Source organism: Triticum urartu, chromosome 2 (genome assembly GCF_003073215.2).
Source record: "Triticum urartu cultivar G1812 chromosome 2, Tu2.1, whole genome shotgun sequence".
Taxonomy (NCBI): domain Eukaryota; kingdom Viridiplantae; phylum Streptophyta; class Magnoliopsida; order Poales; family Poaceae; genus Triticum; species Triticum urartu.
The window spans coordinates 100,692,164-100,715,366 of NC_053023.1; positions in this window are offsets into that span (position 1 = coordinate 100,692,164).

The window sequence follows — 23,203 nt, forward strand, 5'->3', positions numbered from 1 at the left end:
AGTGTTCCGGGTGAAATCAGGATTTTACCGGATTACCGGGGAGGTTACCGGAACCCCCCGGGAGCTATATGGGCCTTAGTGGGCTTTAGTGGAAAGGAGAAAAGGGCAGCCCAAGGTGGCTGTGCGCCTTCCCCCTTCCCCTAGTCCTATTAGGACTAGGAGAGGTGGCCGGCCCCCTCTCTCTCTTTCCCCCCTCAAGGAATCCTATTCCAACTAGGATTGGGGGGGAATCCTACTCCCAGAGGGAGTAGGACTCTCCTGGCGCGCCCTCCCTTGGCCGGTCAGCCTCCCCCCTCTAGTCCTTTATATACAGAGGCAGGGCACCCCGGAAACACACAAGTTGATCCACGTGATCTATTCCTTAGCCGTGTGCGGTGCCCCCAGCCACCATAGTCCTCGATAATACTGTAGCGGAGTTTAGGCGAAGCCCTGCTGCTGTAGTACATCAAGATCGTCACCACGCCGTCGTGCTGACGGAACTCTTCCCCGACACTTTGCTGGATCGGAGTCCGGGGATCGTCATCGAGCTGAACGTGTGCTCGAACTCGGAGGTGCCGTAGTTTCGGTGCTTGATCGGTTGGATCGTGAAGACGTACGACTACTTCCTCTACGTTGCGTCAACGCTTCCGCAGTCGGTCTGTGTGGGTACGTAGACAACACTCTGCCCTCTCGTTGCTTTGCATCACCATGATCTTGCGTGTGCGTAGGAAATTTTTGAAATTACTATGTTCCCCAACAGTGGTATCAGAGCCAGGTTTTATGGTTTGATGTTATATGCACGAGTAGAACACAAGTGAGTTGTGGGCGATATAAGTCATACTGCCTACCAGCATGTCATACTTTGGTTCGGCGGTATTGTTGGATGAAGCGGCCCGGACCGACATTACGCGTACGCTTACGCGAGACCGGTTTCCCTGACGTGCTTTGCATATAGGTGACTTGCGGGTGACTGTTTCTCCAACTTTAGTTGAACCGAGTGTGGCTACGCCCGGTCCTTGCGAAGGTTAAAACGGAGTCAAATTGACAAATTATCGTTGTGGTTTTGATGCGTAGGTGAGATTGGTTCTTGCTTAAGCCCGTAGCAGCCACGTAAAACTTGCAACAACAAAGTAGAGGACGTCTAACTTGTTTTTGCAGGGCATGTTGTGATATGATATGGTCAAAACGTGATGAGATATAAGTTGTTGTATGAGATGATCATGTTTTGTTGAAGTTATCGTCAACTGGCAAAAGCCTTATGGTTGTCTCTTTATTGCATAAGATGCAAGCGCCAAATAATTGCTTTACTTTATAGCTATGCGATAGCAATAGTTGCAAGAGCAATAGTTGGCGAGACGACCATGTGACGACACATTGATATAGATCAAGATGATGGAGATCATGGTGTCATGCCGGTGACGATATAGATCATGACAGTACTTTGGAGATGGAGATCAAAGAAGCAAGATGATGATGGCCATATCATGTCACATATTTTGATTGCATATGATGTTTATCTTTTATACATCTTATTTTGCTTAGTTTGACGGTAGCATTTTAAGATGATCTCTCACTAATTATCAAGAAGTGTTCTCCCTGAGTATGCACCGTTGCCAAAGTTCGTCGTGCCCAGACACCACGTGATGATCGGGTGTGATAAGCTCTACGTCCATCTACAACGGGTGCAAGCCAGTTTTGCACACGCAGAATACTCGGGTTATACTTGACGAGCCTAGCATATACAGATATGGCCTCGGAACACGGAGACCGAAAGGTCGAGCGTGAATCATATAGTAGATATGATCAACATAGTGATGTTCACCAATGAAACTACTCCATCTCACGTGATGATCGCACATGGTTTAGTTGATTTGGATCACGTGATCACTTAGAGGATTAGAGGGGTGTCTATCTAAGTGGGAGTTCTTAAGTAATATGATTAAGTGAACTTAAATTTATCATGAACTTAGTCCTGGTAGTATTTTGCAAATTATGTTGTAGATCAATAGCTTGCGTTGTTGCTTTCATATGTTTATTTTGATATGTTCCTAGAGAAAAATTGTGTTGAAAGATGTTAGTAGCAATGATGCGGATTGGATCCGTGATCTGAGGTTTATCCTCATTGCTGCACAGAAGAATTATGTCCTTGATGCACCGCTAGGTGACAGACCTATTGCAGGAGCAGATGCAGACGTTATGAACGTTTGGCTAGCTCAATATGATGACTACTTGATAGTTGCACCATGCTTAACGGCTTAGAATCGGGACTTCAAAGACGTTTTGAACGTCATGGACCATATGAGATGTTCCAGGAGTTGAAATTAATATTTCAAGCAAATACCCGAGTTGAGAGATATGAAGTCCCCAACAAGTTCTATAGCTAAAAGATGGAGGAGAATCGCTCAACTAGTGAGCATGTGCTCAGATTGTCTGGGTACTACAATCGCTTGAATCAAGTGGGAGTTAATCTTCCAGATAAGATAGTGATTGACAGAATTCTCTAGTCACCATCACCAAGTTAGTAGAACTTCGTGATGAACTATAATATGCAAGGGATGACTAAAGTGATTCCCAAGCTCTTCATAATGTTGAAATCGACGAAGGTAGAAATCAAGAAAGAGCATCAAGTGTTGATGGTAGAAGACCACTAGTTTCAATAAAAGGGCAAAGGGAAGAAGGGGAACTTCAAGAAGAACGGCAAGCAAGTTGCTGCTCAAGTGAAGAAGCCCAAGTCTGGTCCTAAGCCTGAGACTAAGTGTTTTTACTGCAAAGGGACTGGTCACTGGAAGCGGAACTACCCCAAGTGATTAGCAGATAAGAAGGATGGCAAAGTGAACATAAGTATATTTGATATGCATGTTATTGATGTGTACTTTACTAGTGTTTATAGCAACCCCTCAGTATTTGATACTAGTTCAGTTGCTAAGATTAGTAACTCGAAATGGGAGTTGCAGAATAAACAGAGACTAGTTAAGGGTGAAGTGACGATGTGTGTTGGAAGTGGTTCCAAGATTGATATGATCATCATCGCACACTCCCCTATACTTTCGGGATTAGTGTTGAGCATGAATATGATTTGATCATGTTTATTGCAATACGGTTATTCATTAAAGTCAGAGAATAATTGTTGTTCTGTTTACATGAATAAAACCTTCGATGGTCATACACCCAATGAAACAAGTTCATTGGATCTCGATCGTAGTAATACACATATTCATAATATTGAAACCAAAAGATGCGAAGTTAATAATGATAGTGCAACTTATTTGTAGCACTGCCGTTTAGGTCATATTGGTGTAAAGCGCATGAAGAAACTCCATGCTGATGGGATTTTGAAATCACTTGATTATGAATCACTTAATGCTTGCGAACCATGCCTCATGGGCAAGATGACTAAGACTCCGTTCTCCGGAGCGAGCAACTGACTTATTGGAAATAATACATACTGATGTATGCGGTCCGATGAGTGTTAAGGCTCACGGCAAGTATCGTTATTTTCTGAACTTCACAGATGATTTGAGCAGATATGGGTATATCTACTTGATGAAACATAAGTCTGAAACATTTGAAAAGTTCAAAGAATTTCAGAGTGAAGTGGAAAATCATCGTGACAAGAAAATAAAGTTTCTACGATCTGATCGCGGAGACAAATATTTGAGTTACGAGTTTGGTCTTCAATTAAAACAATGTGGAATAGTTTCACAAACTCATGCCACATGGAACACCACAGCATAATGGTGTGTCCGAACGTCATAACCGTACTTTATTGGATATAGTGCAATCTATGATGTCTCTTACTGATCTACCACTATCGTTTTGGGGTTATGCATTAGAGACAGCTGCATTCACGTTAAGTAGGGCACCATCTAAATCCGTTGAGACGACACCATGTGAACTATGGTTCGGCAAGAAACCTAAGCTGTCGTTTCTTAAAGTTTGGGGTTGTGATGCTTATATGAAAAAGTTTCATCCTAATAAGCTCAAACCCAAATCGGAGAAATATGTCTTCATAGGATACCCAAAGGAGACTGTTGGGTACACCTTCTATCACAAATCCGAAGGCTAGACTTTTTGTTGCTAAATTCAGAGTTTTTCTAGAGAAGGAGTTTCTCTCGAAAGAAGTGAGTGGGAGGAAAGTAGAACTTGATGAGGTAACTGTACCTGCTCCCTTATTGGAAAGTAGTTCATCACAGAAATCTGTTCCTGTGACTACTACACCAATTAGTGAGGAAGCTAATGATGATGATCATGTAACTTCAGATCAAGTTACTACCAAATCTCGTAGGTAAACCAGAGTGAGATCCGCGCCAGAGTGGTACGGTAATCCTGTTCTGGAAGTCATGCTACTAGATCATGATGAACCTACGAACTATGAAGAAGCGATGATGAGCCCAGATTCCGCAAAGTGGCTTGAAGCCATGAAATCTGAGATATGATCCATGTATGAGAACAAAGTATGGACTTTGGTTGACTTGCCCGATGATCGGCAAGACATAGAAAATAAATGGATCTTCGAGAGGAAGACGGATGCTGATAGTAGTGTTACTATCTACAAAGCTTGAATTGTCGCAAAAAGGTTTTCGACAAGTTCAAGGTGTTGACTACGATGAGATTTTCTCACTCGTATCTATGCTTAAGTCTGTCCGAATCATGTTAGCAATTGCCGCATTTTATGAAATCTGGCAAATGGATAAACAAAACTGCATTCCTTAATGGATTTACTAAAGAAGAGTTGTATACGATGCAACTAGAAGGTTTTGTCGATCCTAAAGGTGTTAACTAAATATGCAAGCTCCAGCGATCCATCTATGGACTGGTGCAAGAATCTCGGAGTTGGAATATACGCTTTGATGAGTTGATCAAAGCATATAGTTTTATACAGACTTGCGGTGAAGCCTGTATTTACAAGAAAGTGAGTGGGAGCACTACAACATTTCTGATAAGTATATGTGAATGACATATTGTTGATCGGAAATAATGTAGAATTATTCTGCAAAGCATAAAGGAGTGTTTGAAAGGAGTTTTTTAAAGAAAGACCTCGGTGAAGCTGCTTACATATTGAGTATCAAGATCTATAGAGATAGATCAAGACACTTGATAAGTTTTTTCAATGAGTACATACCTTGACAAGATTTTGAAGTAGTTCAAAATGGAACAGTCAAAGAAAAGGTTTCTTGCCTGTGTTACAAGGTGTGAAGTTGAGTAAGACTCAAAGCCCGACCACGGCAGAAGATAGAAAGAGAATGAAAGTCATTCCCTATGCCTCAGCCATAGGTTCTATAAAGTATGCCATGCTGTATACCAGATCTATTGTATGCCCTACCACTGAGTTTGGCAAGGGAGTACGATAGTGATCTAGGATTAGATCACTGGACAGCGGTCAAAATTATCCTTAGTGGAATAAGGATATGTTTCTCGATTATGGAAATGAAAAAAAAGGTTCGTCGTAAAGGGTTACCCCGATGCAAGTTTTGACACTAATCTAGATGACTCTAAGTCTCGGTCTAGATACATATTGAAAGTGGGAGCAATTAGCTAGAGTAGCTCCATGCAGAGCATTGTTGACATAGAAATTTGCAAAATACATGCGGATCTGAATGTGGCAGACCCGTTGACTAAGATTCTCTCACAAGCAAAACATGATCACACCTTAGTACTCCTTGGGTGTTAATCACATAGCGATGTGAACTAGATTACTGAATCTAGTAAACCCTTTGGGTGTTGGTCACATGGCGATGTGAACTATGGGTGTTAATCACATGATGATGTGAACTATTGATGTTAATCACATGGTGATGTGATCTACATTATTGACTCTAGTGCAAGTGGGAGACTAAAGGAAATATGCCCTAGAGGCAATAATAAAGTTATTATTTATTTCCTTATATCATGATAAATGTTTATTATTCATGCCAGAATTGTATTAACCGGAAACATAATACATGTGTGAATACATAGACAAACAGAGTGTCACTAGTATGCCTCTACTTGACTAGCTCGTTAATCAAAGATGGTTATGTTTCCTAACCATGAACAAAGAGTTGTTATTTGATTAACGAGGTCACATCATTAGTTGAATGATCTGATTGACATGACCCATTCCATTAGCTTAGCACCCGATCGTTTAGTATGTTGCTATTGCTTTCTTCATGACTTATACATGTTCCTATAACTATGAGATTATGCAACTCCCGTTTACCGGAGGAACACTTTGGGTACTACCAAACGTCACAACGTAACTGGGTGATTATAAAGGAGTACTACAGGTGTCTCCAAAGGTACATGTTGGGTTGGCGTATTTCGAGATTAGGATTTGTCACTCCGATTGTCGGAGAGGTATCTCTGGGCCCTCTCGGTAATGCACATCACATAAGCCTAATGCATACTACAACTAATGTTAGTTGTGAGATGATGTATTACGGAACGAGTAAAGAGACTTGCCGGTAACTGAGATTGAACTAGGTATTGGATACCGACGATCGAATCTCGGGCAAGTAACATACCGATGACAAAGGGAACAACGTATGTTGTTATGCGGTCTGACCGATAAAGATCTTCGTAGAATATGTAGGAGCCAATATGGGCATCCAGGTCCCTATTGGTTATTGACCGGAGACGTCTCGGTCATGTCTACATTGTTCTCGAACCCGTAGGGTCCGCACGCTTAAGGTTACGATGACAGTTATATTATGAGTTTATGCATTTTGATGTACCGAAGGTTGTTCGGAGTCCCGGATGTGATCACGGACATGACGAGGAGTCTCGAAATGGTCGAGACATAAAGATTGATATATTGGAAGCCTATGTTTGGATATCGGAAGTGTTCCGGGTGAAATCGGGATTTTACCGGAGTACCGGGAGGTTACCGGAACCCCCCGGGAGCTATATGGGCCATAGTGGGCCTTAGTGGAAAAGAGAAGGGGCTGCCCTAGATGGGCTGCGCGCCCCTCCCCTCCCCTAGTCCTATTAGGACTAGGAGAGGTGGCCGCGCCTCTCCCCTCTTCGGCCTAGCGTACTCCGCGAATCTATACTCCAACTGTCTCTAGTATACCAACGAGGCATGGGCACCTCTCACATAACCTACGAGGATCTAGGACGTGATCTAATTCCTTACCATCTGCGGATGCCTCAAGTCTCGCTGCCACGCATAGGTAGAGAACCTAGTCGATATATAGCTGTAGTCGGAGTTAATCATGGCGAAGGATCCACTGCTACTGTATGTACATAAACGATCGCACCTCGACCATACGAGGATGGGGAACGGTAATCAACATACGTACTATTAGTCAATACGGATCAGTGCCTGTCGTGCTGACTGGAACTCTCCCGACACTTTGCTGATCGGAGGTCCCGGGGATATCATCGAGCTGAACGTATTCGACTGCGAGGGCCATATGTTTCGTGCTTGATCGGTCTCCGGTACGCGTAAAGATGCGGTGATGACTAACTTTTCACTCTAGACGATCGTTTCAATCGCTGAACGCTCGTAAAAGCAGGTCTTGCGTTCAGTGTACGTACGAAAACAACACTCTCTTCCCCTCCAGCATGCCATAACATGATCTATTTTGCGTTGTGGCGTAGGCAACAATGTTTGAAAAATGGACTTGATTAGCTCCACACTTCAAAGTCAAGGTTGAAAGCAAGCAATAGATTCAACAACTGATCACGAGGACCAAATGGAGATATCATCTTTCTTCAACACACACACACACACAAGGATATCCCTTAGTGATGAACTAAGGATTGAACTTTTATCTTCCAACTCTCCAAGTTGTTGTTTGCTCAACCAACTAGCTCAGGGATATCCAACACGGATTCTTGGAGAAAGGGGTGGTTCAAGAAACCAACTTGATCACGAGCTCAACATACAGTCAGGTAAAACCAGGTAATACTTTCGAGAAGATCTTCGAGAATCACGAACCACCGATATGTTACTAAGCTCGAGAACAACCTTGCTTTTTCAGGGCAAGATGATATGATCAAAAGAGTGAGGGATTGACACAATCCTAACTCATTGATCGAAGAGTGCACCAGAAATAAGGACTAGAGGTAGCACGATCAATCTTAGGATGATGATTTAATAACCAACACGCTAAGAAATGAGAATATTGTCCATTAACTACCAAGCAACGGATTTGCTAGGAGTATTGATTTCACACATCACGACTCACTTGTCGGCATTCCCAATCAACACGGAACGAGGAATGAATACAATGATGAGAAGTATCATGCGTAAGAAACAGATGATGGTGAGGAGTATCACTGCGTCAAGAATTCATAAGAGGTGGTGCAAATTCTCATGACAATCCTGACATAAAGGGGTAATACTCTGATTAGAACAGAACAAAAGCTGGATTGGCATTTTGATCTGCGGAATACAACTACTTTGACCACTCCAAGAAATGGATGAGGTGCTGGAGTTTGTTTCTCCTAGTCATTCTGAGATAGAATGGCTTGACGGACCACAAGAATAATAGGCATCGATAACAGGAATGCACAACTAGTCCTGACTATCAATTGATAGACAGAGGTCAGAATACAACTAGAGAGGGGGACAACTCAAAGGAACATATATCTTTCTGAGTTGTGAATGCATAGATTAGTATGTCAAGCGAAGCTCAACATTTCTTCCGGACAACCCATGCAGAGAGGTAGGATTGGCAGAGTCACAATTATGAATGGAGAACTCCGCAAGAGTACTCTGATGGTGATTCTTTCATTCAGAGAACGTCTGCCTTGGCTGGTTCATGGTATTGGAAGAATGAGATACCACGGACCTCGAGGACTATCGCAAAGGATACTAACATCCTAAGGGAACTAGCAACCACTAACAACATGAAGTAGGTAGAGTGAATCTTGGGTCAAGAACCCAGGAGTAGGATACCTACTACTAAATAGCATCACGGGATGCTTTCGAGAATGGTGGCCAGAATCATCACACCGGGAACACAGCTAAAATTAGTTTAGGTGTCCTGTGGCACCGGGGTAAACACATAAACATAAATGGCTAGATTTACTAGTGACCCCTAAGAAGAAAGAAGTTCTCCTAAGGTCCTATCAATACCCCTACATACGAATAAGTACTTGCCGTCTGCAACCACGTATCGGGACCGGCAAAGCCTGAACGGCTGATTCGCAAAAAAAGGCTTTGACTCGTCTAGCCCCGAGTAGAGCAAAGGCAAATACGCAGGCCCTCGGCTCAATAAGTAGGCTTACGGTATACAACAAGCTACACTTTGCCGTCTGCTACTCTTTGACCGGCGAATGTCCTTTAGCCGTCTGCCGGCGACGGCAAGACAGCGCGGTCGGATCGGCACAGAGAGCGGACAGCAATTTCATCATCAAGTCGCTGTCATCCGTTCTTAGATTTTGCTAACGGAGAAGCGACTATGCCGTCCGCCGGTGACTAGGCAAACTATTTCTTGTCTTGGCGAGTGTCCGGTAAATAGATGTCAGTCATTCTACGTCACTACCATGGTCAGGTTCTTCTGTGTATCGGCACGTTCTGGCCACTCCCAGGTTTTGACGAAAGTTTTGCCGGCGGCCACTTGTGGTAATGGACTCGCTGGGAAAGACTGAACCACGTATGGGTCAGCTCCAGGGAAGCACAGCTGTGATGCCACGTGCTCACCTTTTGCTGTTACCGCATTCACCTCTGCAAGAGTGGAGCAGGCAAGATGCCCCGTTTGCCATGTGCAGTTGGGTAGACGGCAATGAGCCGTGCAATTGCCTCTGTTTTTTTTTCATAACCCTACACTATTTTATATCACACAAATAGAGGTGATTACAAATATATATTTCGCACATGGCCAAGCAGTTTTTCTTCACCATCACTCACTATTGAGCTGCTATTCCAATCACATATATATCTTTATCATACATAGAGACATAGTTCCATCAACCATACATAGCAAGTTCGAGACATACATGCATCCAACCATACATATTACAATAGTGTCATCCTACCATACATGCATAGTTCATAGATACAAAGGAAACATAGTTCATCCAAACAAGCACTCCATCTATGCAAGCTTCCGTGAAGTGAATGAATTCTGCAAAATGGGAAATAAGAAAGTTAGAAGAAGAAGATTAGAAGAAGAAGAAGAAGAAAGAAGAAGAAAAAAAGAAGAAGAAGAATATATGACATTTATGAGCTAATTTAGGTGAAATTGATCATTTGTGAGCTAACTTAGGTGAAATGGATCGTTTATGAGCTAACCTAGGTGCAATGGATCGCTTATGAGCAAACTTAGGTAAAATGCATCATTTTAGAGGTAACCTAGGTAAGATGGATCATTTTGGAGCTAACCTAGGTAAAATGGGTCATTTTAGAGCTAACTTGGGTAGAATGGATCATTTATGAGCTAAGTAAGGTTAAATGGGTCATTTTAGAGCTAACGTAGGTAAAATGGATCGTTTATGAGCTAAGTAAGGTAAAATGGATCATTTTAGAACTAACTTAGGTAAAATGGATGTTTATGAGCTAACTAAGCTAAATTATGCCATTTTTGACATAAGTAAGCTAAGTACATGTCATTATTGAGCAAACCTAGTTAACTAAGCATATTAGAGCTAACTTTGGTCATTTTGGAGGAAACAAAGCTATAAGTACAGATCGTTTTAGAGCTAACTTAGGTAAAATGGATGGTTTTGGAGGTCAGTAAGCTTATTAAGTCATTTTGGAGGTGAAGAAGCTAAGTCTAGGTCATTATGGTAAGCATTGGAGGAAATAAAGCTAAGTCTAGGTCTTTATGCATGTGTTAAGCAAAACACTAGATAAACTTACCAAGATGTAGGAGGTGTAGGAGCGGGGTGGCTCGTGTCGGTAGCTGGAGAAGGATCGTGCGATGCTTGTCTGGAGTTACGCTGCACCAAAGATCATTTCCAATTATTCTTGTTAGCATGATGACACTCAAATGTTAAGACTAGCAAGTAATGTCCATTCAATAAAACTCACCGATGTCCCATGAGCAATCACTGGCATGCGGGATTATGAGCGGTCGTGATGCGTAGTCTGATATCTCTGGTGGCATCACTAAACATGCAGTCCAGTTGATATTTTGATGACTAGGGAAATCATACAATTAAGACTAGTGTATTAGTGATGAATAGAGAAAAACACTATCACTAAATAGACATGTTCTTTTCTTAATCTGCAGAAGAAACTTACCACCAGGTTTATCAATGATGACTCAATCACTACAGTGTGTCTTTGGTTTACCGCAGGAAAAGGGAGCTCGTACATGGCCCTTGCCTGCATGTCATTCCGTGCCCTCTCCTCCTCCATCATCTTTGTCGTCCTCTCCTCCAACTCCCGCTGCCTCTCCGCCGCCTCCGCCAGAAGTTTCTCCGTTCTATCTCTCTCACTCTGTATAGCAGCCTGCAACACCACTCACATGACCATTTGTAATCATTGATGGAAGCGCACAGAATGTAATGGAGAAAGATAACTGAGTACGTATCACTAACCTTGATGGCGAGTTGCACTGGCCGTTCACGAGGCCTTATCTCAGGAGCGGAGCTCGACTGGCGCGCCTTGATCTCCGGGAGAGTGCTAGGACAACGGATAAGTCCATCTCCAATGGCTATGGAGCCATGGGACCTCCCGCCACCAGATATCATCAACAGCTCTGGATCAATGGGACCCTGGCTCGGGTTAAATCCTCCCCTTTCCTCGCCTTCCCCTCATCTCTATATCTCACGAGCTTGTTGTGGGAGGAGATGTTGGTCATTGAAGGTCTGTGATGGCATATCGAGGTCGAGACTGAGAGAGAAGTCTTAGATTTCTTGATAATGAGACAGTGTGATGCCATGGCAATAACATAGCGAGAGTGGTTACACATATGGGCACTGATACTCCGCCGTCTTGTGCCTTATGTAGCGTCCTGAAGAGAGAAAACAATGAAAATGAGCTAATGCGCAGCAGCTATGCATATGAGATGAATAAAGTGAAAATATGCCATCAATCAGAAGCAAATCAGTATAGCCCAGTTGAATTGCGCAGATACGATAAACAGTTGGAGCTGCCCTTGATGTGGTGGTGCGACAAGCTTTCGCACTTGGGCATCAGTTTTGTCCTTGCCCTCGTGTGGAGGCTAGCCATGTGAGGGGAGAGCACTACCATGCGACGGAAACAACCGCTGTCCGCACGCAATCCATGGGATCGATTGTCGTGGATACCGCACACCATAACGCGATGGAAATGCGGCAGGGCACGAGTCATTCAAGTTCGGTGTCAACAACACGGCTCAGTTAATTTAATACTATCAGTGAATTATGTGCATACTGAGCTCAAAAGACAAAGAAGTAAACACAATTGATCCAGAAGCTGTTATTGGGACGACGACGTGCGTTTTTAAGATGAGTTGACTAAAACCAGGACGGAAGCTTTAAACGATAGATTATTGTATAGGAGAGGGTCCATTGCAACTACGAATTACCTTCATGTACTTCACAGTGGGTCGGTCCTTATGCACGTCTCCGTTCGTAATCGGGAGATATCGATTTTCAATTTTATCTTGCGGCTACGCTCCAACAGGAGTGACAGAAACTTGAGCGCTACGGCTAAGAATTACTCAAATGAAGGCTATAAGTAGAGAAGGCCTTAAGAATTACCTTCATGTACTGCTCCTTACTCAGGAACTTATCGCGGCACGCCGGCTTGGTCTTCTTGATACCACGCAAGGCGTAGTAGTCTCAAACAGCCTGCACCCGAGCCTCGTGCCGTAAGTTCTGGAGTAGGCGCTTGCAGACGTTCTCGATAACATGTGCCGCGTCCTCCTCGTATCCCTCCTCACACCTGTAGAATGTCTGCAATCAAATGAGACAATATTGATTAGTACAATTAATAACTAGCTAGTTGAAGATTTTTAAATGTGTAAAGGAGAAATTACCCAGAACTTTCTGATCACCATGTCTGCCCTCGTGTCGCACACGACACCGTCGATAATCTCATCCGGCGGGGCCGGGGCAGCCACGTAGTGCTCCCAGCTCAATCCAAGCTCTGGAAGCGACCCTCACTCAGCAACGACCCCGGGAAGTTTGATCCGGCACAGCTCCAATCCAAGCAGATCTCGGAAGCCGTAGCTCATTAACAGGACACGTGGACAAATCTCCTGAAGTGAAGTGACCGTCCAAATGAATTCCCAAGGGACGGACTTAGGGCCTGTGGCGAGGACGACTATTGATGGGTCCTTAACCCTTGCACTGGATATGACAGCCCAACTATTCACGTTATTGAAAAAATCGTGATATACTCAAGGGAACAAAAATCAGGGTTAGGAATGCAGCCTTACGTAACTATACTCCCACTCAGTCGGAAAATCCAACCCACCACATCGCAGGTGACTTTCGGTACTCGCGCAGTGATCTAGTGGCCTGGCGCACATCCAGGGTGCTTATGTGGACCGGAGTATGATCAGACGCATGCTACCATAATATATATGCTGGGATTCTAATGCTGTGAGTGTGAGAGTCAAAATTACAGTCTAATTAAACGAATTCTATGAGATTTGCTTTAGGATTAGTCTTGTACCCATCCCTTCTCGGACACTTAAGACACAAGTGCGACAGACCTCGGTTACATTCCCACACAGAATCAATCTAGCTAGGTCCACTACGGCTCTCCGATACGGGCTATTCCATTTTGTAATTGGTACGCTTTGAAGACTTTCCATGAAGACATTTGAAAACCATGAGCAACAGTTTTGCGCTCGTTCGTCCCGGTGGAAAGACTTGATATATACATCGTGGGCGCCTAGACTGATATTACATTGAGTGCTTACGAGAAGATTGTTGGTCTCACTATGGTTTTAGTTCTCCTTCTTTCTTTGCTCAAGAGGCTCGTGGGAACAAGATTTCGCCGGTGGCTAGTGATACTTCGTTAAAGCAGGGTAGGCGTGCGTTGTGATCCGGAGGTAGTACCGTTCATAACCCTCCTATACAGCGAATCAGGGAATTTCCATATGGTGCTTGCGAATTCTCAAATCCTACACTACCCATCCCTTCACGGAGATCCTGAACCCTAAGCCAACTAGTTCACGGAAGTGAATCTGTGAGTACAGTTCAAGTGAATACAGCAATTTCTCTCGGGTGGCGGGCCGTGACAGAAGAGGGCACGAAGTGTCTTTAGCCTGGCTCTCATCCCTGTGACAACTTTCTTGTCACTCGAATACTGAAGAGCCACGTGCCTAATCTCACCTTCTTTCGCATATATAAGGCCTCGACGTCGTCCAAGTGCCCACTGCTGATTGCCGTACTAGTGAGGAACATGAACTAAGCCCTGCGCGATGCGTTGGCCTAACAAGAACGTAAGCGAACCCGGCCGGACTGTTGCCCGAGTAACCGTCTAATGTTAGATGAACTACGTCTCGGCAGGGCGTAGAGGTGCGGATGATGAATAATGCGAAGATACTCCAGAATGCCAGCGCTCCTCAAAGTCGAATAGCGCCCATACATCTTATCATTTACAACGGGAAACTTTTTACATATGACATTAATACAAGATGCAATGTCAGCGGCTGAATTCCAGACTAAGGCACACTAGCAATTAAAAAAAAATAAGCACCCGACATCAAATCACATAATAATGTGTACTAATTAAAGTGTACTAGCCTGTGCGAGCGACATACATGCTCGAGAGAATCGAACATAAAAAACACGTAATACCACTAACACGTACTATGAATCATATATCTCGAATCAGGAGGCTAATCCATCAATAAATCATAACACGTATCTCATATGCGATCATACTATATATCATAATGGACGCGCATCATAGAGGAGTTTCCTGATATCACAAAAGTGATGGTGCAGCAAAGAGCCACCAACTTGACGTAATCGGTCAAGCATTGACAGGTCATCCGCAGCAGTAACCTCTTCTTGTTCCGGCTCTTCTTGTTCCTCCTCTGGGGTGATGTCGGATTCATTGTCGCTGTCTACTTCAATGTTTTGGGGTGAAGTATAGCGGTTCTTGAAACGCTTTTTGGAAAGACGTGTCTCTTGGAAGAATTCTCCTTCATATGTGTCTGGGTTAATGTGAGGTTCATAATCCTCTTCCTTTGGGGGAGAAAGTCTAGCACGTGGCGGCACTTCATAAACGACATCCCAACTCTTTCAGTCTTAGGATTAGTCTTGGCAGGCCCACATGAGATCGAATACTGGTTCCGTCTCGTGATTGAGACCCATATAATAACAGTTCACGTCTAACTTAACATGAGCCCTGTAAGTGGTAGTTTCACAACTGTAGTTCTACCTGAACGAATCCCACTAAGAAAGGATCCTATTGTGGGATTTCCGTTCCCTGAAACGAGAGTAACACATATGAAGACTTACTGGTGAAAAAGGTTTTGCGATAGATCTGCTTCACGTGAGCCAGACTTACAGATGAAAAGTTGAGTATTGCTGATGCTACTGTGCTCTGACTCAGCATATATCACGGTGATACATGGAGAGGTCTGTGTGACCTTAGTTCAAGGAGTAGCATGAGGAACTGGGTGTCTTGGACTAAGTGTCCTTGACTGGGTGTCCGGGACTGTGTGTCCTCGAGTTTAAATACTCAGCCGCTCCAACCAGACGTACAACTGAGACAGCAGTTGGAACTGGTCTACCAAATCATTGTCTTCACCGAGCTTACTGGTTCTATTTCCTCAACTCTTCCATTTCCTCATAACTGTGATTGTGTTTGTTCATATCTGTGTTTGAAGACTTTGACTGAAGACTTTCTCAATTTCCTCAGTTCAATTTCTGCATCTGTTTGTCTTCTCCAGTTATCCTGTGATTATTCCTGTACTTCGTGCTTAACGCTCTGCTATACTGTGCCTGTCTTCATTTCATTCATGATATCTATCGCTTGTTTTACTGTTACTGTTGGGTACTTTTTAGGATAACTTATCATCCACACACCCTGCAATCATACTTTTACATATCTTATTCTTATGAGAAATCCCTCACCATCATTTCGGAGTCGAAACATGTTTCCACTTCTAACGATTTCGAGGAGATTTCTACTAGAAATTCTTTAGTCTACTCTCACCATAGTGACTCTGACAGAGTCCTACAAGTTTAATGTATTGACCCATCATCGATTGTCGCATTATGACAAGATTATGTACGTTATCTATCAGAATTGTCTCCGAAAATATTGTATCTAGGCGAAGCTAGAGTACTAATTTCTGGTTCTAATTAGCATCACATCTCGTTCATCTACGCTACATCCTACGCCAGTTACATGCGCTTCTTGTTCTATCAATGGTGATATATCGCGGGAGTATTATAGTGATCGTCACCCTTGCCTCATTAGCTACTACACATATACACATACTCTCATGCTGGTATCTCTTGTCTCCCTGATCCTTTTTCGAGTAGGTAAGCTTGCACGATAACTACTTTCACCTAACAGAATCTCTCTTTGGAGGACTCCGAGCAATACCAGTACTGCGGAAAGAATTATGCTATCTGAGCGCATCATTGATAAACGTTAGCTCTTCTTGCTGAGGTAGTCGTTTGGAGAAATATGGTGTTCCCATGTACACATCACATTTATTCTCAGGGGAATAATGTAGTTATTGCAAAGGAAAAAGAGAAGTTGCGAACAATGTACCGAAACTTTCGCGATTGTACTAGCGTACTATTTATGCAGTTTTTGATTGAGATTTACAACATAATTTGTGCCGCCATTCTCATTTTCCAAATGATACGCTGTGAAGTACACTAAGCTGTGCGAGATTCTCTGTTAATTAGGCTGAGCTTGGGATCCATATATCACATCTCTCTATGAAATGCTGCGCTGTGATAGAGTGAAAGATTGCTCAAGCAACGTGTACTTCTCTACAATCGACATAGAATACTTTGAGTGTGTGGATAACCTGAGGAAAGATAGTACACGTGAATCGCATGGGGAGTGCTAATTTGTAATAGTGAAAGAGCTTATCGGAAATAGGGTGAACTTTGGGCACAACCTCACGGGTGCGAGTGTATTTGAGGATTCTTCGAAGTTGAGTTCCTTCTTGATAAGGTAAGATCTGTTCAAGGCCGCCGCTTCTTTCAGTAATGGACATGTACACACCTCTCAGCTCCATACGAAATATGTGTGCCATAAATTATCAACATCACCTTTATTTGTAGATTCTATCCTCACAGGGTCGCACCTGAAGCGTCGACACGGCTGACATCCATCTGCTCATTAATGAGTGTCTATAGGGGTTCAGTCATTGGATACCAGATTTAGCGATAACATGGCGCCCCAGTCGATCATCAATCTTGCCTTTCGTGGTAGGTGGTGAAGAGAAGAATCAGCTAAAGAGCTAATATCCTGTGATATTTCGCGATTCATTGATATAGACGATAATGCGATTCTAGTGAAGATCTGCTCATTTCGTAGATGTGAAACCATTGAAACGATTCGCAAACAATCACTTGCATCCCGGCGTCGAACTCTTCCATTTCTTTCTAGCACGCCCGAACTGATATCTTTGATTAGTTCGCATGTTTGCTACGAAGCACAACAAGAACGGAAGAGAAATTTCAACTGGCTGAGATAAGTCAGAGATCTCCATAGTTCTGAGGTCTATGGCATATCACACTAGACACATCTCCATATAAAGGCCCAATCGGCAGATAATCTAGAGTCGAATAGGAAAGCGACAGAACATCACGACTCTGATAGCCAGTTACCTTGCAGAGTCTCAATTTCCATCATGATGAGAACCTGAGCAATCATGACAGCTCCTAGGACCAGACTATTCTCAGTGTTTACTCGATAGATTGCCTTCCGACTACGAATTAAGATATCATTCGCTGACATACAGAGAGGTCTCCGATTCAACTGAATGAAGTTGCACCCACAGAAACTTTCGCTGGTCGACCTTTTGCATAGAGCTGGCCTCTTCAAGGACAAGATTAGAATCGCATGTCCTTCTTGATGCTGCGTCACCAGTGGGATCCTTGATTATTACCGAGTCTGGTGTCTTTTCATGTCTTCGCCTAAGCCTAACAATGCAGATAGCTGATCCACATATAATCTTGACCAGGGCTTGTCTGCTAGCGATCGAACACTTATATTAGAGAAGAGAGAGAGAGAGCTTCAGTGAAATTCGCATCTATCAGTGATGATGGCATGAAGAATGAAGAAAAAAGGACGTAATATTTCCGCGAATATCTTTACTTCATCACCAGTGCATAAGGAACTCACTACACTTTTGAAATGTTCTGACAGAGAAGAAAGAGGAGAGCTCTCCTCTAAGGAAGAGGCAGATGGGAGATTCACCTATAAGCATGTGGCGGATTGGAACTCTGAATGCTGAATTTCTGATGAGAAGTATTCACGTGAACGCATGACTGAGTATTCATCATCGCAGTGAGATGTACTGACAGGACTTGTGGAGTCAGCTCGGAGACCGATAACTCACTATCCTCAGGGCTTGTTGCGCTATATCTCAATGCGCAGTGTTGCACTATGACGTTTTGAGCTCACACTCTTACCTGATGCGAAAGTCTATATTACTTCATACTTCGAGCTCTTTCTCTGAAGATAAATAAACTTATCTGAGCACAGATATAAGCAGAGAAGAGAGTCTATTCATGTTCGAAGGGAAATGAAATGCTACTACGCTCTGCGAACCCGGTACTGCCCTTCAAGCCAACTGAAACTCTCAAGAGCTCACTTAGCATGTGTGCGACGAACCAAGCCATCACGTATACTACTAACAACTATACCGGAATTACGATGCCTGATATCAAATGAACGGACTGGGATTCATGTAGACATGAAGCAAGTTCTTTAAGCAGATCATGTATACTTAGCAACATGCATTTATGAAGTTCACAGTCTTGCTAAGTATTCTGTATTTAGGTAGCAAGTCAAACAAGGTCTTTAGAATTAAGGTTCAAGAACATACATGTCATAAATCTCCAATAAGCTGATGGATCTTGTTTCTAGGCAGAAATAATCATGGGACGCTTAAGCGCTGGCATTTATCAGGCCATACCATAAAAGCTTCTTTGTGACATCTCGGATAGTGGGATCCTGTAAAATTACTTAAAGCGTTCAGATTAAGGAATATATGAGTCTCTTACGTCTTTTCACATAATCGTTGTCACCTCAGGCAACACTGTAATTTGTATGAGTATAAGCGAATCAATATTAACGGAAGGCTCTCCATATCAATACTAATTTATTGGGTCGCCTCAGTACTTCAAACTACGCATAAAGCAGATTCTTGCAAAGCTAAACGAGTGAGTTATGTAGAATCTTTCAAGAAAGGGCGGATTCTACTTGACATCTGCATTCAACCACGTGCTGAGTGGCACGGACATATACTGGAGGACAAATTACGATTCTCGCGTTTGACTAATGATCTGCTGTTCTCTGTCAGCAGTAATTCAATTCAAACCTTTCCACACTCAATCACCACTCGACTTGAGATGTGTGTAGTAACTCGATCAGATGAACTCTTTCATATGCATCTATTCGGTTTCTTTTTACCGTTTTCTTGTTGGCGCGAGGTCGAGGTGAGCGGTCCGCTGGAGAATGTTCACCATGATAAGACTAAAGTCTTGTACATTCTGGTCATATAATCGTTGTCAATTGCTCATCCTAACGGGTTTCGACTTATGCATCTTGCTTTCACTCCATACCGTTGTCTACAATAATAATATCCTCCTGGACATTGATTAGACTTTCAAATGGGAATCAGACTGACATGCTATAATACATTCATAGTCCGCATTAGGCAACGCTGATGCAGCGCGGTACGTGAGGAATTGACGACAAACATGTATACAAAAGATTACACTAAAAGACGGCCATATCAGCCTGTTTCTAACTCTTTGGATTGCTCTAAAAAGCGCTCAGAGTCTCACTTCAACACAGTTGAATTATCCTCTCTATGGAAATCAGGGTATTGAGGCACATCCTTTCTCACAGGCAGTATCATGCTCATGGTACATCTTCAGTGCACGGAGGATTTTGTCCGACTGGTACAGGTTTGCAGGCATTACATGGCCTTTGGGTAGAAAGCGTCCAAATACTGTCATAATTGCGTCATAGCATTCTCTGCCCAAGTTGAACTGAGCCTTCAGAGCCATTACTTGAGATGGCATCCAACTGACAAAGCTCAGTGTGCTCGTGGAGCGGACAAGACTACATAGTGTTTGTCTGACAGAGAGATTCCTCCATCTCCCCGCAACCACATCATATCACACATGATCTGGTGAATTAGCCATGTGAATCTTCCCTCAATATTTGATAATCGCAGTCATCATCACTTCTAATCCAACATGAGTCCGAGAGATCACTCTATAAATCAGATATCGGGTAAAGCGCACTAGCTCTTTCCGCCAATATAATATGTTTGGCACTTCAAAACATCTGTGAGTGCCTTGGACAACTCCCCATGTCTTTACAGCCCGGTATCCATAAGATTCTGGGTTTCTTAAAAGGAGTGCGCTTGAATATCGCTTATCGAGTGACATGTCATTCCAAAGCTGCGGATCGCCCGTTGGTACTTCACACTTGAAGAAAAAGATACCGACCAGCACAACGAGAGCTCCGAACCATTCCTCTGCATCTGATCGGACATTTCAACATACTGTTCTTTCTTCTTTCCAATTTGACCGACTCGGAAAAGCTAGCCTGTGCATCTAAGGTGATTCCTTGACATCTATCATTTTGATCACACAATTCGCGGATACCTGATATCAGCATCCAATCTCCCTTAGTTTTTGGTGTGACACTAATCTCCAAGGCTCCATCTGTTGTGTTCTATGCTGGAAATGAGTCTAGAATTAGGTGTAGATATCGTGCATTTTATTCTTTCAAATCATTATAGGTCCATAACGATCTTCGCAAGAAGACATTCGGCTACCTCTGCTCTACTATTGACTTTTTCAGAGCTATGCGTCACCTCAACATATTATATATGTATAATCACCATAATGTACTCGTATCTTTCAATTGATGACAGCGTGAGAATGTCGTACCTTTGTCATTCTATCTCTCTATACCGTCCTTTATGCCAATCCTACACTCTCAATAGGTATGTATGAGAGAGCTTCTCAATCCTACCCGTAGTTAATGTGTAGATTTGGGTAGTCAATATGACATGCATTAGATCTCGTGGATCCTCGACGCACAAACTTCTCGGCAGCACCTTCTAGTATGTGTGTGAAGAAAAAGAAAACCCCCCTAATTCTCTCTGCATTCGCGCCGCTTAGGTTTCTCCTGATACAGCTCTCCTGCAATAAACAGAGAGGATCTAGTAAATGCAGAACCAACAGTGGAGAAGACATCTCTTCTAACGAAGATATATGACAGCAATCGTGCATGCGAAGCTAGAAGCCATGTAGGAGAGAACCAACAACCCATCTACACGACTTCTCGGGAGTTCGTGTCCATGATAAGCTGTTGGACGAACAGGTCTCTGAAAGCCATCAGGTTAATATAATATAAGACAAATTGGAACTTCTATCGCATATTTATTCAACTAGAATACTTGCGACACAACTCACGACAGCATTATTATGGAAGTTAGCAACCTTTATCATATATTCAAACAACATATATTAGGCTTCTATCTACTGTCAGTTTGAATACTACTCCGGATATTACGTTCGATAGAAATAATGGAGGTCAGGAGGACTTGATGTCATACCTTTCATATGAATGTATATGAGTTTGTAAGCTGCACAAATTCATCTGCAGGATGATCAACCTAAAGCCACTGAGTGGGTCCTCGATAGTGGATGTACAAACCACATGACTGGTGACAAGAATCTATTGATGGATGCTCCATTATCTCCGTCGCATCTGAAGCATATCATCTTTTCTGACAAAGGCAAAAGTCAGGTATTGGGTCTAGGTAAGGTTGCGATTACAAAGGATCGACACATGGACAAAGTCATGCTTGTTGAGTCCTTAGGATACAACCTTATGTCTGTCTCAATGCTTTGTGATCTTGATATGGTTGTTGTCTTTGGCAAGTACCATTGTATTGTGGTTATGGAAGCTGGCAATTCCAAAGTCTTCGAAGGCTTTAGGAGAGGAGATCTGTATATTGTTGATTTCTCTACAGGACCACAACCAGTCGTGTGCTTACTTGCAAAAGCTTCAGAAGGCTGGCTCTGGCATCAACGACTTGGTCATGCAGGCATGAGGAATTTGCACATGCTTGCGAAGAAGAAGCATGTCATTGACATCGAGAATGTCAAATTCCTCAAGGATCACCTATGCGAAGCCTGTGAAGCTGGGAAGATGACGAAGGCCAAGCATACGAAGACTATCATGACCACCACTCGCTCTTGAATTGCTTCACATGGATCTCTTTGGTCCTAATCATTATTCTGCTATTTCAAATGAAGCATCTCAATATGGCTTTGTTATTGTTGATGATTATTCTCGCTACACATGGGTACACCTTGTTACTTACAAACATGAAGTGCAGGAAGTCTTCAAATGATTTTCCTCGAGGGCTTCAACCAACTTTGGTGTGAAGATCAAGCACATCAGAAGTGACAATGGCACTGAGTTCAAGAATTCTGGTCTCGATGACTATCTTGATGAACTTGGTATTACTCATGAGTTATCTGCTCCTTACACTCCTCAGCAGAATGGCGTCGTGGAGCGCAAGAACAGGACTCTTGCTGAGATGGCTCGCACTATGCTTGATGAATACAAAACGCCTCGTCGTTTCTGGACTGAGGCAATTGATACTGCGTGCCACATCATCAACAGAGTATATCTTCACAAATTCTTCAAAAAGACTGCCTATGAACTCCTCACTGATAAGAAACCCAATGTAAGTTATTTCAAAGTCTTCGGTGCTAAATGTTGGATTAGAGATCCTCATCACAACTCAAAATTTGCACCGAAAGCACATGAAGGTTTTATGCTTGGTTACGGAAAGGACTCGCACACCTACAGAGTCTTCAACAACGTTCTTCACAAAGTTGTTGAAACTGTAGATGTGCGGTTCGATGAAACTAATGGCTCGCAAAGAGAGCACCTACCTACTGTGATAGATGAACCAGCACCTGAGGAAACTATCAAGTTCAAGGCTACTGAGGATGTCATTCCTACTGAAGAATCTGCTGAAGAATTCATTCCAGAACATGAAGAACGTCGAGCTAATGCACCTGAAGAAAATGCTGAAGAAAATGGTGCTGAAGAAAACGCTGATCAAATTCTTCAACGACAACCAGCTCATCCTCGCATTGCAAAAGA